Source organism: Bos javanicus, chromosome 27 (genome assembly GCF_032452875.1).
Source record: "Bos javanicus breed banteng chromosome 27, ARS-OSU_banteng_1.0, whole genome shotgun sequence".
In the NCBI taxonomy this organism is placed as follows: domain Eukaryota; kingdom Metazoa; phylum Chordata; class Mammalia; order Artiodactyla; family Bovidae; genus Bos; species Bos javanicus.
The window spans coordinates 118,655-130,821 of NC_083894.1; the positions used below are offsets into that span (position 1 = coordinate 118,655).

General features: G+C 37.5%; 2 pseudogenes; both read right to left on the reverse strand.

Annotated features, from left to right (window-relative positions):
- Nucleotides 1–307: 307 nt before the first annotated feature.
- Nucleotides 308–1,259, reverse strand: LOC133239752 (olfactory receptor 5W2-like; annotated as a pseudogene).
- Nucleotides 1,260–5,149: 3,890 nt separating this feature from the next.
- Nucleotides 5,150–6,119, reverse strand: LOC133240116 (olfactory receptor 5I1-like; annotated as a pseudogene).
- Nucleotides 6,120–12,167: the final 6,048 nt, after the last annotated feature.

A 12,167-nucleotide genomic window follows, 5' to 3' on the forward strand; every position in this document is an offset into this window, starting at 1 on the left:
ACCTAAATGCTCAAAGTTCTCTCAGTAAATATACAATAAATCTTAGTGTAATTGAAATAATATTTGAATGAAAGAATTAATCATAATATTTGACAAAATTGCAAAATTCTGGAAGTATTTGGCAAAAAGGAAGTGCTATATATTAGTTGTTATACACAATGAAAGCTGTGTTTTGGAATGGTAGTGTTTTTAAAGATTACACTTTATTAAAAATAGTTATTCACTCCTTTAAAGTATTTGAAACAATTTCATTTCCCTTGGATCATGAATATAATTTTACAAAAACAACAGACATATGTATGTGTGTCTATATATTTATAGTACACCCTTTAAAACCACCTTTTATTTTCCAGTTTTTCGGGGCCTGTTTCACATCTTTGTTCTGTAGGCTATATAACAGAGGATTTAACATGGGAATCATAAGGGTGTAGAACAATTAGGTCATTTTGTCTTGATGTGGAGAGTAGGAAGTATTTGGCCTGAAATACAGGAAAAGTACAGTTCCCTAGAAAATTGTCACAACATTTAAATGAGAGGTGCGGGTGGAGAAAGCTTTGAACTTCCCCTGAGAAGAGTGGATCTTCAAGATTGATAGGATGATATAATAAGAGAAAAGGACTCCTGATGGTACTCAGTTCAATAAAACCAAAAATAGTGAATAACGCCAATTCATTTACCTGTATATCAGAGCAGGAGAGGAGGAAAAGTGGACGTAAATCACAGAAGAAATGGTTAATCTCATTTGACCCACAGAAACATAAGCGAAATGCTAATGTTGTGTGTATCGGAGTATCTGCCATTCCCACCAGATAAACCCCAGCCACGAGCAGGGGGCACATCCGGCTGGACACGCTGACCACATAGAGCAAGGGGCTGCTGACGGCCCTGTACTGATCATAGGCCATCACTGCCAGCAGGAGACACTCAGAATCTGCAAAGATACAGAAGACCAAGAATTGCAGAACACAGCCATAGAAGGGGATTGATTTGCTCTTGGCAAATAGGTTCATGGTCATCTTGGGGTGAATTGCAGTGGAATAGCAGAGGACACAGAAGGAGAGGTGAACGGGGAAAAAGTACATGGATGTGTGCAGCTGGGGGTCCATCCTAATCAGGAATATCATCCCAAGATTTGCCAAATGGCCAATGAGATAAACAATTAGAACCATGGTAAGTATGGTCGCTTTGTGCTCGGTGTTATCAGTAATTCCCAAGAAAATGAATCTAGTCATGGAGGAGCAATTCCCTCCACCCATTTTTCTTTGTTCTTGTCTAAGCTTTCAGAAAATGATCAAGAAAAGGACGCATGGATGTGTAACACTTCTGCACATCTGCAGTATATCATAAGATAGAACACAATTCTATCTGCAATTGTCTTCATATTCAGAAAATTATACATTCATGCACCCACTCTTGAAAACGGCATAACTGTTATTACTCAATAAAACAAGTACCTGGTATAGAACATTGGGAAACTGAACCAAATCTAAATGTAATTTGTGAGGCATGTTACTTTCTACAAGCTTGTCTCTGAGCCTTCCTTTCTTTACTTCAGAGAATACATTTGATGAATTTACCTGTCTTCTCCTCTTCAAAATAATGTGGGTGAGACTCTAATGTTAGAGATACCTGGCTGTAAGCTTCAGGACTAAGCATTTTCTGTGAATATTCATGTGGATACAAACCAAGATAACAATTCTAATATTTCTCAAAATCATGATTGTTTTAAGAGTATCTGTATCAGTTCCAGAAATAATGAGCATATCATGGATTGATCATAATACAATAATTATGTTTCTGGTTTGGGTTTATGTTATGTTCAGTATTTGGTGAGACATTAAGCAAGTATTAATGAGCAGTTCTCTAGATGTGTATTTTTGTTTTGTCATAATATTAATTACCTTTTTGTGGGAATAATCTGGTGCCAAAGAAAGAGTCTCTTTATTCACTGAAGGGAAACATTTCTACACACTTATTTAACACATATATTTTTATCTCTTGAGCCACCCTGTAGCTCAGCTGGTAAAGAATCAGCCTGCAATACAGGAGACCCTGGTTCGATTCCTGTGCCAGAAAGATCCCTGGAGAATGGGTAGGCTACCCACTCCAATATTCTTGCACTTCCCTGGTGGCTCAGATGGTAGAGAATCTACCTGCAATGTGGGAGACCTGGGTTCAATCCTTGGGTTGGGAAGATCCCCTGGAGAAAAGAACAGCTACCCACTCCAGTGAAATATAAAAAAGACTTTTTCTTTATAAAATGGAAATGAGATGAGTGATAATGAATGCTGTAGGCTTCCCTCGTAGCTCAGCTGGTAAAGAATCTGCCTGCAATGAGGGAGACCTGGGTTTGATCCCTGGGTTGGGAATGAGCTCTTGGAGAAGGAAACAGCTACCCACTCCAGTACTCTAGCCTGGAGAATTCCATGGACTATATAGTTCATGGAGTCACAAAGAGTCAGACACGACTGAGTGACTTTCACTTTCAATTGTTTCTGAAATATATAGAACTCATCTCCTTTGTTTTCATGCATTTATATGTGTGTCACGTGTTTGTATGTGTGTGTGTCTTGGATAATATGTGAAAATTGGAATATGAATGATGTGTATATTTTTTAGACCTAAAGAATATGATATATTGTTCACATGAAGTTCAATTTTTCACAGGTTGTTATTTGTAAGATACTTTTGAAATAACTACTTTTGAAATAAAACAACAAGAACCTTCAAACTAATGTTTATACTTGGTTGTTGTTGTTTTGAGACCCCCTGGACTGTAGCCCACCAGGCTCCTCTGTCCGTGGGATCCTGTATGGGTTGATACAATCTGACCATGGTAAACATGAAGAATAACATAATTCAGCCCAGTTATTTAACCTGTGCCATTTTAAGACAGTGTTTGTATAGCAAGCAAAAATGGAAGCAGTATGAATAGAATATAAGGAGAGGGGAAAAAATGTTTTGTTGATTATTAATTATTCCTGTTACATAATTTTATGAAATCATTTTTAATGTTTTGTATTATTACATAACACTATGTATTATTATGAAATATAGATGCTAGATTTATAGATGAAATGAAGAAAATATTTGTAAAACATTTTTGCAACAAAGAATTTGTAGCTAGACTTACAAAAATGTTTATAAATAATAAAAACACAACCCAATTAAAAATAGGGACATGATTTGAACAGATACCTCACCAACAGATATATAAATGGCAATTAAATAATGATATAATAAATAATAATGATGAAAATAATAACAAACAGCAAAAATATAAGTTATAGAAATGTATTTTGAAATCATACCTGTCCTTTTATGTCCAGACTTCAAGTGACCGTTCTCTGTGGCGCTTCTAAATGTCACGTCAGTTGACCGGCCTTTGAAGACACAGGTTATACACTCAGTAGCTCATTGTGTTTCTGAGATACCAGAAAAGGATGTTCCATACTTTCAGTAATACTTTCACACATGAAAATGAAAGGTAGGGAGGAAAACAAATACTCTGCTTGCAATTAACCTTTAGTCTACAAGATGCCACTTAGAAAAAGTTTTCAAATTAATTTGGATTAGATTGGGTATAGAAGGTTCTTGACTTGTTATTGGACAGCATTTAAGAAAAGGTATTTGATATTGTTTTGATCTTGTTGCACTTTATGTATTTTAATTGATTAAAGAAATATATGTATTTAAGATCTATCAAGTGTTTAAAATGATTCAGGCATGATTGTCAGCATTTAGTCAAACACGCAACAGTCATTGATGTAGGTACTATAGTCTCCTCATTTTACAGGTCAGACAATTGAGACAGAAAAAATAAGTAACTTGATCAAAGTGCAGTTGACTAGTTGGGTACAAGAGATAGCACAGAAACCAAAGGAATATGACTTCCTCCCTAATCCAGTAATTTTGTAAATGCAATCTTGTTAATGAGATATTCTACACATGAAAACACACACAGACACAATCTCTGAGGTTCTTACTATATCTTTTAAGAAAACCTATTACAATCTGTTCTAGCATTAACTCCCAGCTCCTAATGGTTGGAATTGACAGACTTTATTTTCTTGGGCTCCAAAATCACTGCAGATGATAACTGCAGCCATGAAATTAAAAGATGCTTGCTCCATGGGAGAACAGGTATGACAAACCTAGACAGCATATTAAAAGGCAGAGACATTACTTTAGCAACAAAGGTCTGTCGAGTCAAAGCTATAGTTTTTCCAGTAGTCATGTATGGATGTGAAAGATGCACCATAAAGAAAGCTGAGCACCAAAGAATTGGTGCTTTTGAACCGTCATGTTGGAGAAGACTCTTGAGAATCCCTTGGCCTGTAAGAAGATCAAACCAGTCAATAACAAAGGAATATTCATTGGAAGGACTGATGCCGAAGCTAAAGCTCCAATACTTTGGTCACCTGATATGAAGAACTGACTCATTGGAAAAGACCCCATAGCTGGAAAGACTGAAGGCAGGAGGAGAAGGAGACAACAGAGGATGAGATGGTTGGATGGCATCATCAACTCAATGGACATGAGTTGGAACAAGCTCCGGGAGTTGGTGATGGATAGGGAAGCCTGGCGTGCTGCAGTCCATGGGGTTGCAGAGTCAGACACAACTGAGTGGCTGAACTGAATAGTTGGAAAGTTATCCAACTATTAGTTTGCAGCAATTTTGAAACTTTTAAATGTTTCCTTTATGTGGGGGCTATTAAATGTGTTTGGCTCTGTGAAAACAAGTGTTTGATAAAATGCTTGTGTGAGAAATTGTGTATGTGCTGGCAAGGTTGTTGCAGGTTCTTAGCTACAGTTTGTCCCAGGCATTGCAGGGGTAAAGAATCCGCCTGTCAATGCAGGATAAGCAAGAGATACAGGTTCCATCCCTGGGTGAGGAAGAGTCCCTGGAGGAGGAAATGGCAACCCACTCCAGTATTCTTGTCTGGATCACTCCAAGGACAAAAGCACCTGGCGGGCTATAGTCCACGGGGTCGCAAAGAGCTGGACGCGACGGAGCACACGCACAGCTGGAGCTTGTAATCAGGGATTTAGATGGATCCACGGGGTCGCAAAGAGCTGGACACGACGGAGCACACGCACAGCTGGAGCTTGTAATCAGGGATTTAGATGAATCCTGGAACCTTATATCTCAGGAGGGATTTAGCTTTGGTTTTAAGACTCTTTTAGCAGCGTCTTTTACATCTTTGTTTCGCAAACTATAAATCAAGGGATTCAGCACTGGGATGACAATGGTGTAGAACACTGAGATGATTTTATCAATGTTGGGAGAATACAGGTAGCTGGGTCATGAGTAAATGAAGAGCAGAGTTCCCTGGTAGATGGCCACATGTCAGGTGAGAAGCACACATAGAGAAGGTCTTCTTCCTCCTGCTGAAAGAATGGATCTTTAAAACTGAGAGGAGAATGTAAAAGTAGGAGATGATGATGACAATGAAGCAGATAATTTCCACTGAGCTGCCGTATGTGCAGAGAAGCCAGTCATTAAGTGACGTGTCTGTTCATGATAACTTAAGCAAGGGAGGGAGGTCACATAAAAAATGACTAATGACATTTTTATCTCAGTATTTCAGAATAAATGCAAAGGATGTGTGCACCAGGGAACTCATATTGCCTCCAAAGTATGACAAGACGATCAACCATATGCAGATGCCCTGAGACATCATAGCCGTGTACAGTAAAGGGTTACAGATGGCAACATAGTGGTCATACGCCATGGCAGCCAAGATAAAGGATTTGGTATCTGCGAAAGTACAGAAGAAATAGAACTGCAGGGCACAGCTGTGACAGGAAATTGACTTGTTCTGAGAGAGGAGGTTGACAAGCATTTGGTAATGATGACTGAAGAATAGCAAAGGTCTACAAAGGATAGGTTACTAAGGAAAAAATACGTGGGGGTATTTTTGATCCATTTGATCCGTTGATCCATTTGAAGGTGTGGATCAACCCTGATTAACATCATCAATCCAATGCTCCCCGTTAAAATCATAGAGTACAAAGTTGGAAACAGGAGAAACAGGACAATCTGCAGTTCAGGACGAGTTGGAAACCCTAACAATAAGTTCTGTTACCAAGGTATAGGTTCCATCTAAAAAGTCCATATTCTGTGCTGTTTTCTTCTTATGAGAATTCTAACATCCTAAGATGCTATGTTGATAGAGAAAAAGAATAGATATAGTTATAAGGTTATTTTATTGTTTCAACAAAAAAACAAGCAATCAAGTCAAGAGTCCCAGACCAAAGTGAAAGTGAAAGTGAAGTCGTGTCTGACTCTTTGCGACCCTGTGAACTGTAGCCCGCCAGGCTTCTCTGTCCATGGGATTCTCCAGGCAAGAATACTGGAGTGGGTTGCCATTTATATCTCCTTCCAAATATAAGTTATGAGAAACATATTTCAGAATTTAGTAGCTTTATCTCATGGTTGATAGTTTTATTTTATTTGTTTGATTAATAGCTAGTTCTTCCACTGGACAGACATGTGCAGATAACATCTCATATTTCTTACTTTTTTTAATTCTCAAGTATAGACCTCTAGCTAGTACAGAGGATTAAATGAATAATGAAGTAATAAATGAAATGATGATAAAAGGAAAAATATATCTGTTATTAAAAGTATGTTAACTTGAGTACATCTTGCAATGATAATTCTAGAACAATGTACTCCTTCTGTCCAGTATTTAATAGATAGTAGTGTGTTGCACTCTTGACTGTAATTAGATTGATGCAATGAGATATACTTCAGCTATTAAAAAAATAATAAAAGCAAAAATGATATTAGTGAAATGAAAGCAAATGTCAGTAAACATCAGCTGAGAGTATGTTTTAGACAGGGACGAGTTTAAGGCAATTCCTTAAATCCTGTCAAGATACTAAGTCAAGGAGATTAAAGTGATTAACTGCTTTTCTCTTTGGCATACTTTATCATTCTTGGCTTCTAGTAAGCACAGCATAAATATTAGATGACTGAGTAAGGTGGGCAAAAAATTAGTATTAACTTCTCATCTTTAAAAATCACTCTATATAGCCTCCTCACTAATTATATATGTGAGCAAACACAAATAGCTGTGTTTAACTTTTATCCTAATATAATTCAGGATAATTGAGTCTAAGAATTTTGTCAATTTCTGTTTCTGTAATCTCAGAGATTTTCTGGAAGCAAGGAGAATTTGAACATGACTTTGAAATATAAGACTTTTTATTGTAACCTTGAAAGATGACTTTGAAATCTATAAAACAAGCAAGTGAAACCTCCAGTGAGCTTTGCTACTAGTGCCACAGTTGGCTAGAACAAATGGTTGGGGTCATCCTCTCACTTATATAAAATTACTGAGACAGCTACAGGGCTAAGAACTTCATTGTTATAATATCATCTAATCACTAAAAGCATGCTATACCATAGGCACAGAAAAGTCTAAGAGAATTAGAAGGATTAGGATGCTGTCTTATGTTATTACCTCAAAGAGTGTGAATGAGATGCAGTACCTTGTTAAAATAGTAGTTAATTTATTCTTATTTTGCCTGTTTTCAAGGTAATCAGAGTGTTAAGAAATGATAAGACCTAAATTTAGAGTTAATAAGCATTTGGTTAGAATCTCATATTAGCCACCTGGACTGTATGACCTTGCACAACTGTGTGTGTGTGTGTGTGTGTGTGTGTGTGTATAATACATATATATATATAGAGAGAGAGAGAGAATCTGCTATACTTAATACATATACTATATGTATATTATTACATATAACATTATATATATATTTAAAATTTTACTATAATAATGACAACAGTATTTCACATGGTTTCTCTGCCAGGTTAAATTAGGAAAACTATCTATACTTTTTTGCTGTCTCACTTTAGATAGACTGGCACATAATAGGTAAAGAGTGAAGATTAGTTTCAATTACTCCACTGCTGTCTACTCAGCAGTAAAGAATCCATTTGCCAAAGCAGGAGATGTGGGTTCAATCCCTGATCTGGGAAGACTTTCTAGAGAAGGAAATGGGAAACCACTCCAGTATCCTTGCCTGGAGAATCTCATGGACAGAGAAGCCTGATGGGCTTCAGTCCATGGGGTCACAAAGAGTCGGACACGGCTTAACGACTAAACAACAACAGAAACAAGCCCACTGCTCTTGCTTATCCCAGCTAATAATTAGAACTATGTCACCAGATTTTTTAAATAATAGTTATCATTTATATAATGATTGTGATGTGAAATGCAATATTCTAAACACTTTACATATAATTTATTTACTTGTCACACAAAAGTACACTCACAAAGTTTCACAGCAGTTGCTGTTACTGTTGTCTTTCTCTTACAGTTGAGGGAGCTAAAGCACAGAGAGCTGGAAAGCTAAGATGTGATGAAAATAGGATTGGACCCCAGGCTCCTGCCTCCAAAACTTCAAGACAGATTGGCTGTGTAAGCTAGATTCTCATTATTGATTCAGTATGTTGCATGGGGACATTGAAGCTTAATGTTCCAAGTCACTCCGTAAGTAGTTGACAGGTATAATTCAAATTCAGATATGTGTGAAGTCAAAGTTCATGAGGACAACCATGAAGGTGGTTAGAGAATTAACAGCGCAGCCTTCATGAGACAGGCTGTGGTGCAGACTTGCTGAAGGCAATGCAGAATGACTCAGTTATTTCCTGAAAACACAGTCCATTACTCTTGGGGACTCACAGTGAGCATCCCTTCCAATAGACTAAGAAGGATTTCCCTGGTGGCTCAGCCCTTAAAGAATCTGCCTACAATGCAGGAGACCTGGGTTTGATCCCTGGTCAGGAAGATTCCCTGGTGAAAGAAATGGCAACCCATTCTAGTATTCTTACCTGGGAAATCCAATGGACAGAGGAGCCAGGCGGGGCCACAGTCCACGAAGGGTTGAACACGACTTAGTAACTAAATCACCTCTACCACCACCACCACCATCCATGTAGAGAAACGTGAGTGAGAAGAGAAGCACGAGGGGAAAAGTCAGACATGAGAGTGAATCTTGGATTCTTGCTTTCAATGGGAATGACCAAAAAGATTCAATCACACTGAGGTGATTTGCTAAATTTTTCATAAATGTATAGCAAAACAATGTTAGAATAGAAAATAAATTAATTGAAACTATCATGTTTAAGTTGGCTACATGCTAGCCAATCATGTTTCAGTTTATTTCTGTTAACAAAAAAAAATTATTTAAACAAGGTAAGTGTCTCGGATCCCTGTAGAAGCTATAGAAGAATGACACAGGTAAATTTATTTGTGGGTAGTATGCTAATACATATGATTTTGTAACTATTTTGACACATGTCAGAGGTCTCAGATCCATAAAAGTCTATTTTTGCATCAATAAAGCCAATCTGGTAAACACAGAAGCTACTTACCAAAGAAGGAGACATTTTCCTATTACCTAGATGAATAATTTCACCAATAGAACCAAGGACTTTTATATACATTCTCAAGTCATTAGGGACCTAATAACTAAAGGTTCCAAACATGTTCATTTCCAAGAGATTCCTAGGGAATAATTAGTAGGTTATTGTGAATTATTATTTTGAAACAGCTTCATAATTATAATAGCAATTCTGTTAGTGTTAGTTTGAAGAGGCAATTTTTACTTTCAGTAATATTGTGGTTGTTTTTTTTTCTGACACTTGAAATCCCACTAGAGTCCTACACTCTAATACTGTAGAGGTTCTTTTAAATAGTTCATATATTTTAAAATGTAGCTCTCATTTAAAGTATTTCAAAAACCACATGGAAATTCCTAAAAATGTTACTTTATGCCCTCAGCACTGAAATGTAATATTTTTTGTTGCACTGAAGGGTGAGACCCACAGTGGGTGCTATAGAACCTGTTATCGTAGGTGCCTTCTGAGAAGATGAAAGGACTTTATTTTTTAAAAAATCATCTATCTACCTATCTATTTATTTTTGGCTGTGTAGGATCTTCCTTGCTGTGCATGGGCTTTCTCTAGTTGCAGAGAATAGGGCTACTTTCTGTTGCAGACCATAGGCTCTAGACCATGGGCTCTAATATCACAGGTTCAGCAGTTGTGGTGCACAGCTTAGATGGAATGTGGCTTGTGGTTATCTTCCTGGACCAGGGATTGAACCCATGTCCTCTGTAGTGGCAGGTGGACTCTTAACCATTGGACCACCAGGAAAGTCCCAGAAGGACTTTTAAATAAGAGTCGTATGCCTGAGAGCATCAAAGGGAGGCAAAACCATCCCAGTTACTAAATACAGTTTTTCACCATCAACTTGATTGTTCTTATGTGCGTTTTGTACGACAGTTTCACTAAAACAATGATATTTCAGCTGCTCTCAGAAAAACTTTCAGAACTTTTGGTGATTACACAGTACTAGAGTACCCTTGGAGAAGGCGATGGCACCCCACTCCAGAAATCTTGCCTGGAAAATCCCATGGATGGAGGAGCCTGGTAGGCTGCAGTCCATGGGGTCGCTAAGAGTCAGACACGACTGAGCGACATCACTTTCACTTTTCACTTTCATGCATTGGAGAAGGAAATGCAACCCACTCCAGTGTTCTTGCCTGAAGAATCCCAGGGACGGGAGGAGCCTGGTGGGCTGCTGTCCATGGGGTCGCACAGAGTCGGACACGAGTGAAAGTGAATTAGCAGCAGCAGCAGCAGAGTACACAAACTGGGAAATTTGCATGGCTACAAACACAGAGCTGTTTTCCCTTCACAGCATTTGCCAAATTTTAAATTGCTTGGCGTGGGGGGTTAAAGATATGTCAAAAACCTCTGAAACACAAGAATAGACAATTCTATATTGCTTTCATGCTGAAGAGACTAAGAAAGCTCAAGTATTTATGTGAGTACCTAGTACTAGTACGAGGGGTGAACTGGAGATACAGTGCATGTTGCCAAAACCAAAAGAATCAGTTTTCTATTGAATGGAGCTTATCACTCTTAACTGCATCAGAAAAATAACTGAAGCTTCATTGATTTGAGAAATCCTGTAGAACATCTTTGTAGTCTGTATGGCATGTAATAAACAAATTACTAAGCATGATAACAGGAAAGATTTTATGCCCATACAAGAGGGAAAATTCCAAAAGCAAATACACATTGAACCAAAATTGGAGTTGGCAAGTAAGAATTTAAAAATAATTCTAAAAACATCCTAAAGAAAATTGTCACAAAAAAACATTGAAAATGACAAAAGTTGGGAGGCATTCTGCAAATGATTGGAAACCTTAGAAAATAAAATAGAATTGAAAAATACATCTAAATTAGAAACTTACTGAATGGATTTATTGATACATTGAATTTTTAAAAGCAAAGAATTGGATGAAAAGTGACCAGGTAAAAAGGGTTTGTATTAAGGATCTTTGGTTTGGAACTTGGCAACTAATGTGGTAAAGGAGGTCATCAAGAAAATATATGCTACTTCCACTCAAATACTTAAATGCTCACCATGAACCAGCCTTAAGAAAGCAGACTTTCCTAGCAAATGCTCTTTCACATTGGCACTGCTTGAGAGGAATGAACTTTAAAAGTGTTTCACATATACTGTAGATCCTAGAATTCTTACATCTTTCAGACAATAGATGGCACCAGAGACAACTATCTAATCTAATTACTATGCCTCTGAGTCAGTCCTGAAAAATAAACTTTCAGTGTTCTTAAAGATTTTTGTGTAATTGAGATTTCCAATTATGTTAGTACTCTGTTTCTCACTGTATATATATGGTTTTTTTTTTCAGAAATTTAAATTTTCTTTTAAGAAATTCTCTCATTCCCTGGTAAATTGATAACACTCCTCTCTGTGCAGGAAACTGACTGTCAGGTTCCAGTAACCCATCACCAAACAAAAAGTCTTGATTCTTCTCATCCTTGGTGTCAACACCCAGATATTCTTGTTGTTGTTTAGTCTCTAAGTCATGTCTGACTCTTTGCAACCCCATAGACTGTAACCCACAAGGCTTCCCTTTCCATGGAACTCTCTAGGCAAGAATACTGGAGTGGGTTGCCATTTCCTTCTCCAGGGAATCTTGCTGACCCAGGGATCAAACCTGGGTCTCCTGCACTGTAGGTGGATTCTTTATCATTGAACCACTGGGGAAGCCTTGATATCCCAATAAGTTGAATTAACTTTAAGGCAGGTCAGTTAAAATACAATTGAATT